Source organism: Coturnix japonica, chromosome 26, assembly GCF_054131305.1.
Source record: "Coturnix japonica strain WE chromosome 26, WE-NBRP24, whole genome shotgun sequence".
NCBI lineage: Eukaryota > Metazoa > Chordata > Aves > Galliformes > Phasianidae > Coturnix > Coturnix japonica.
The window spans coordinates 3668486-3674931 of record NC_140688.1 but is presented as its reverse complement, the minus strand read 5'-3'; the positions used below and the strand labels follow the sequence as shown (position 1 = coordinate 3674931).

The 6446-nt window shown below is 48.4% G+C and overlaps 1 pseudogene across 1 annotated transcript; it reads right to left on the bottom strand.

Moving 5' to 3' along the window:
• Positions 1–3263: 3263 nt before the first annotated feature.
• Positions 3264–6068, bottom strand: LOC146756662 (uncharacterized; annotated as a pseudogene). The gene is made up of 3 exons (XR_014937367.1): positions 5375–6068; positions 4667–4777; positions 3264–4561 (listed from the first exon to the last, which is right to left on the bottom strand). The product of XR_014937367.1 is annotated as an uncharacterized LOC146756662 (transcript).
• Positions 6069–6446: the final 378 nt, after the last annotated feature.

Genomic DNA, 6446 nt, shown 5'->3' with positions numbered 1-6446 from the left:
CTATTAAGCAAAGCAAAAGGCCTGCCCAGGAAATTCAGTTCCTAGGTATAAAGTAGCAGGATGGACATAGTCACATCCCAACTGATGTGATCGAAAAACTCACTGCCATGTCTACATCAACTAGCAAGAATGAGACACAGTCTTTCCTGGGTGTAGTAGGCTTTTGGAGGATGCACGTTCCAAACTACAGCCCTACACCTTTATCAGGTAACACAGAAGAAGATTAGTTTTGGATAGGGCCCTGAACAGCAGAAGGCTTTTGAGCAGATTAAACAAGAGGTACCCTGTGCTGTGGCCCTGGGGCCAGTACGGATGGGACAGGATGTAAAGAACATCCTCTACACTGCTGCTGGAGAGAAAGGTCCCACTCGAAGTTTGTGGCAAAGAGCCTCAGCAGAGACCTGAGGCTGACCCCTGGGATTTTGGAGTTGAGCATACAAGGAGTCCGAAGAGTGCTACACTCCAACTGAGAAGGAGATCTTAGCTGCATATGAGGGGATTCAGGTTGCTTCCGAAGTAGTTGGTACTGAAACACAGCTCCTTCTGGCACCTTGACTGTCAGTGCTGAACTGGATGTACAAAGGAGAGGTTCCCTCCACCCATCGTGCTACTGATGCCACCTGGAGCAAGTGGATTGTGATGATTACACAATGAGCTCAGATGGGGAACCTCAGCCTTCCAGGGATCCTAGAGGTGATCATGGACTGGCCTGAAGGTAAAAAGTTTGGAACATCAGCAGCAGAAGAGGTGTCATAGTATCATAGTATCATAGTCTCATGCGGGTTGGAAGGGACCTTAGAGATCATTGAGTCCAACCCCCCGGGATTCGAGCCTCCTGTGTAGCAGAGCGGCACTTCTACCACTTGCGCCACAGGGGGGATTCACGTGCTAAAGAGGCCCCACCATACAACGAGCTTCCAGAAAATGAAAAGAAATATGCCCTGTTCTCTGATGGATCATGTCACATCGTAGGGAAGCATCGCAAATGGAGCCCCACACAACAGGTTGCAGAGGCTACTGAAGGTAAAGGAGAATCAAGTCAGTTTGCAGAGGTAAAGGCTGTCCAGCTGGCCTTAGATGTTGCTGAAAGGGAGAGGTGGCCAATGCTTTCTCTTTATACTGACTCATGGATGGTGGCAAATGCCTTATGGGGGTGCTTACAGCAGTGGGAAAAAAGTAACTTGCAACGGAGGGGTAAACCTATTTGAGCTGCTGGACTGTGGAAAGACATTGAAACCCGAAGGTACGGTTGTAAAGGTGTGTCATGTGGATGCACACGTGCCCAAGAGTCGGGCTACTGAAGGACAACAGAACAACCATCAGGCAGATTGAACTGCCATAATTGAGGTTTCTCAAATTGACTTGGACTGGCAGAATAAGGGTGAGTTATTTCTAGCTCGATGGGCTCATGAGACCTCGGGCCATCAGGGAAGAGATGTGACATATAAGTGGGCCGGAGACCGAGGGGTGGACTTAACTATGGACACTATCGCGCAGGTTACTCATGATTGTGAAACACATGCCGTAATTAAACAAGCCAAGAGGTGAAACTTCTCTGTGGGCAAGGACAATGGCAGAAGGTTAAATACAGGGAGGAGTGGCAGGTTGATTATATCACCTTGCCACCATCTCACAATTGAATAGTGAAAAAAGACCGCATAGTAGATGAAAAGGGAACACTTTGCTACAGAAAGGGAAAGGGGGCCTCACTAAGGCAAAGGGTAGTTACAGATAGATAGTTTATGTTAAGGGGGGGCAGAGAGGGGGAATTGCAGACACTAATTTTGAGAAAACAAGGAGATGAAGGCCATGAAGAGAAGGGTGGAGGAGCCCCAGAACAGTGTGGTGATTAGATGTCCACAGAGCAAGCTGGAATGAGTTTGGGGGTGCCCCTCCCGCAGGGTCGAAAGTTTACAGCGAGGAAGATGATGAGCCTTCATCCCACAACCACCCCCACAACTCAGTACACATACGCAAGGGGGGAGGGACTGCATGCTAATGCGGTCTCATGAATATAATTAATATGTATCCAAATTCCTGCAAACTATTGATTATGTATTAGTTCAGCCTATATCTGTTGCACATTTTGTCCTAACGGTGTGCAAGTAAGGTGAAGCTATCCCCCATGCACCAGGGTGTATGCGCATCACTCATTAAACATACCTGCTTTATAACTGCTTCGTGGTTATGGAGTTGGATTACGCAAGTCACAATGGCAAGTATTATGTGCTTACCATGGTGAAAGCAAACACTGGGTGGCTTGACACATACACAGTACCCATACTACCACCTGAAACACCGCACTGAATCTTGAGAAGCAAGTCCTATGGTGACATGGCACCCAAGAAAGATATGAATCTGAAAATGAGACACAATTCAAACGTTTCCGTGACATGGCACCCAAGAAAGATATGAATCTGAAAATGAGACACAATTCAAACATTTCCTTATAAAAACATTGGGTTTATCATATCCCCTACAGTGACCAGCTTCTGGTAAAATTGAACAATGGGTTGTTGAAAGCTATGTTGAAAGCAATAGATGGTGGAACACTGAAGCACTGGGAGAAGCATTGGGCAGAAGCCACTTGGTTGGTCAGTATGAGAAGATCTGTCAATCATGAGGGTCCTAGCCAATCCAGCCCCCTGCACAATGTAGAGAGAGATAAGATCCCTGTAGTACATGTAAAGAACATGTTGGGAAAAGCTGTTTGGGTCCTTCCAGCCTCTGGAAAGGGCAAACCACTTGGTGAAATTTTTTTTGCCCAGGGACCTGGGAGCACTTGGTGGGTGATGCAGAGAGATGGGCATGTTCAATATGTACCACAAAGGAATTTGATGTTGGGGCAGTGCAGTCAGTAATTCTATGTATATATATGTAAATAGACCTGTGTGTGTCATACATTTTAATTTTTGTTTATTTATATGTATTTTAAGCATATTATAGCGATGTAGAATAAGAGATAGAATGGCATGGTTTGGTAATATTTTTTCTATTGGTATTTCTCATCATATCATCATGTGGAGCACAGAGAAGAACTACACATCCCAGAGGACCTCAGTTTCAATTAGACTGTATTATATTGTGTAATCTTGCATCCCGACATCATAGTTAGTAAGGTAAGTCTTCCTCCTTAGATTGTTGCTGCTGCTCTGTTTGTTTCCCTGAGCCAGTTCCCATCTCCCTACCCCTTTTCCCTTCCCATTTTTGGGGGGCGGGGAGCCCAAAGGCCTGCTAGCCCCCTGTCATGGACATAGATTGATCTAGATAACACCGTGAAACTCTCCTGTGTGGATGCTCTGAGGCATCTTGAATTCTGAACTCGCTTTGAAGCTCTTACCACACTCAGGTCACTTTAAGGGTCTCTTTTCCATGTGCATGCTCTGATGCAGCATCAGCTTATAACACCTTTTAAAGCTCTTCCCACACTCCGAACACTTAGAGGGTTTCTCTCCTTTGTGGATGCACTGGTGGCGCTTCAAATCAGAACTCCATCTGAAACTTTTCCCACACTCAGGACATTTAAAGGCTTTGTCTCCCGAGTGGACATTCTGGTGCTGCTTCAATTCAGAGCTCCTTGTGAAGCTTTTCCCACACTCAGGACATGTATAGGGTTTCTCTCCTGTATGGATGCGCTGGTGACACTTCAAAACAGACTTGCTGATGAAGCTCTTCCCACACTCAAGGCACTTAAATGGTCTCTCTCCTGTGTGGATGCGACGGTGGTAGGTAAGGTTGGAACTTTCTTTGAAGCTCTTCCCACACTCAAGGCACTTATATGGTCTCTCTCCTGTGTGGACGCGATGGTGGCAAGTGAGTTTGGAACTGCTTTTGAAGCTCTTCCCACACTCAGTGCACTTATATGGTCTCTCTCCTCTGTGGACGCGATGGTGACAAGTGAGTCTGGAACTGCTTTTGAAGCTCTTCCCACACTCAGTGCACTTATATGGTCGCTTTCCTGTGTGGACAAGTTGGTGCCTTTTGAGTTTATAACTATCTTTGAAGTTCTTCCCACACTCAGTGCACTTATATGGTCGCTCTCCTGTGTGGACACGTTGGTGCCTTTTGAGTTTATAACTATCTTTGAAGTTCTTCCCGCACTCAGCACACTTGTACAGTCTCTCTCTTCTGTGGATACACTGCTGGGAAGTGAGGCTCCCAGTGTCCGTGAAATTGGGGTGGACTCTCCTTTTCATGCTCTCTGCAGAATCACAGAACTCGTAATGCCTCTTTGCTGAGTGCATGCACTGGTGGTTAGTGATGCTGGAATCTGTTTTAAAGCTTTTCTCACACTCAGTGCACGGATTCTGCTTTTTCATCCGGCACGCATCCTTGCTCCTGGTTTCCTCAGGCTGCTTTGGACCTATGGTGAAGTCCACTGGGTTCCTCAATGTCATTCCCAGACGCGTTCCCAGGGGCTTCTTGATGTGCTCACCCTGACCTTGCTGCAGGCCTTCATGGGCATCCCTTCTGATTTCTTCCGCAGAGATGTGACCCCACTGTCTATCTGCTACACAACTTCTCTGCAGAACCTCCTTTGCATTTTTGATCCCACCAGCTGCTGGATGACAGAGAAAATGCAGCAATAGCACACGGTGCCCAAAATAAAACAAAGGCAGAGAAGGCTCTTACAGCCCCAACATTCCCCTTCCCTCCACCATCTCACCTGGGATGAGGTCTCCTGGCATGGCCTCAGGGCTACACACATCTGGGATCCAGGGGTCTTCCCCACTTTCAAGCAGGGAGATCACCACGGGCTTGGGGCCTGGAAATGGAGCTTCAGGGAGAGAAACAGGGAACAAGAGAGCATTTCCCTCATTCTGGCACAGTGCCTGTTCAACAGCTCACTCTGTCTCCCTCCCCAAGGAGAAACCACCATTTGGGCCTGAATGACACCACGCCTACAGCTTCCCTTGGAGCAAAGAATGCTTTGACGTCTCTGAACATCATGAAGGAATATTTTTTCATTCAAATTAACTTTACAACAGCTTATTTATTTTCTTACAATCTACCAGAGGTCAAGGCATCAAAATGTTGACGGCAATTGCATGGAAAATCCTCAATTCTATAGCAGTAACCAGGGAGTCATCTGTGAGTTGGAGCTGGTGGCACCATGCAACACACAACACAAGGGCTGGTTTTCTCCCTCCTGGCTGATGCCTGCTTGCCAGCACTGACTCTGCGGCTTTGATTACAGTGCCGTGCATACTAATCCCTTCTGAAACTCATGCTTCTCAGTATCTCCTTTCTTGCTGGCACTGTGGTGTTAGTCAATATGTAGCTGCATGGCCATTATCCAAGGCCCGACTTGCAGAGGCTCATTCTGCACAGCCAAAGGTGCCCTAACGAGGAGGAAAGGCAGACAAGCTCTCACCCAGCGAGGCCACGCACTGGTACGTCTCCAGCATCACGTCCCAGTAGAGCGCTCGCTGCGCAGGGTCCAGCAGCGCCCACTCCTCCCTGCTGAAATACACGGCCACCTCCTCAAAGTTCACGGGCTCCTGCAAGCAAAGAAGCACCTTGCTGGGAACAGCCAAGGCCCAGACAAACAGCTCGCACAGGACAGAACCTCCCATCCCAGCCGCTTCTCTGTCCCCAGCACACACATGCTGCGTGAGGGCATCTCCCTCTTCCCCTGCATTCACATCCCTGGCCATTTGGCCTCTCCTGCCTGCTTCCCCAACCCCTACCTCAGCTAGATGTGTTGCAGCCATTTGCTGCTCTCCTGCAGGCTGGGATGATCACGGCTGGAAGGCAGAAGTTGAACTGGAGCCTGCAGGGAGAAGAGAAATGGCAGGGGAGCTGTGAGAGAATGCAGCAGTCCCAGTCCCAGCTCAGCCCTTCTGCAGGGCACTGCCCAGCCTTGCAGAGTAAGACAATGAGCTGCAGCACAGGAAACAGTCTGGCTCAAAGAGATGAACCGTCACAAAGCTGTCTCAAACTGGGAGGCTGAAACAACTGGTAGCTGACACTTAGTTCAACAGCCGGGACTGAGCCGGGGACTAAAGAGAAAGCAAGGCAAGGAGGCAGCCATCTTACCCCAAATCAGGGAGCAGCCCAAGTGCCCCTCCAGCTCTGCTGCATAGCAGCAGGCTACACTGCAGGACCGCCCTCAAGCAGGGCTGTCTCTGCAGCTCACACCTGCACAGAGATACCTTGCAGCTTGACGTCAAGACTCCTTCTCAAAACAGACTTTCTGCAAGACACCTGTGGTTACTTTGGAGCTTTCTTGTGTTCTCTAAGGTTCAGCCTTAGAGGGACTGTGCAGGTATGATTCCTTCCATACAAACCCTTGAGCACGCTTGGGACTAGGAGAGGATCCAGCCACATCCTAGTGAACAGCGATGCAAGAAACAGAGGCTCTGGTGGAATTTAGAACAAAGGGGGGCTAGAGGGAGATAGTTATATGTAGTTTGTAGGTGGGAAAAGGAATGATCTAGTTAGAA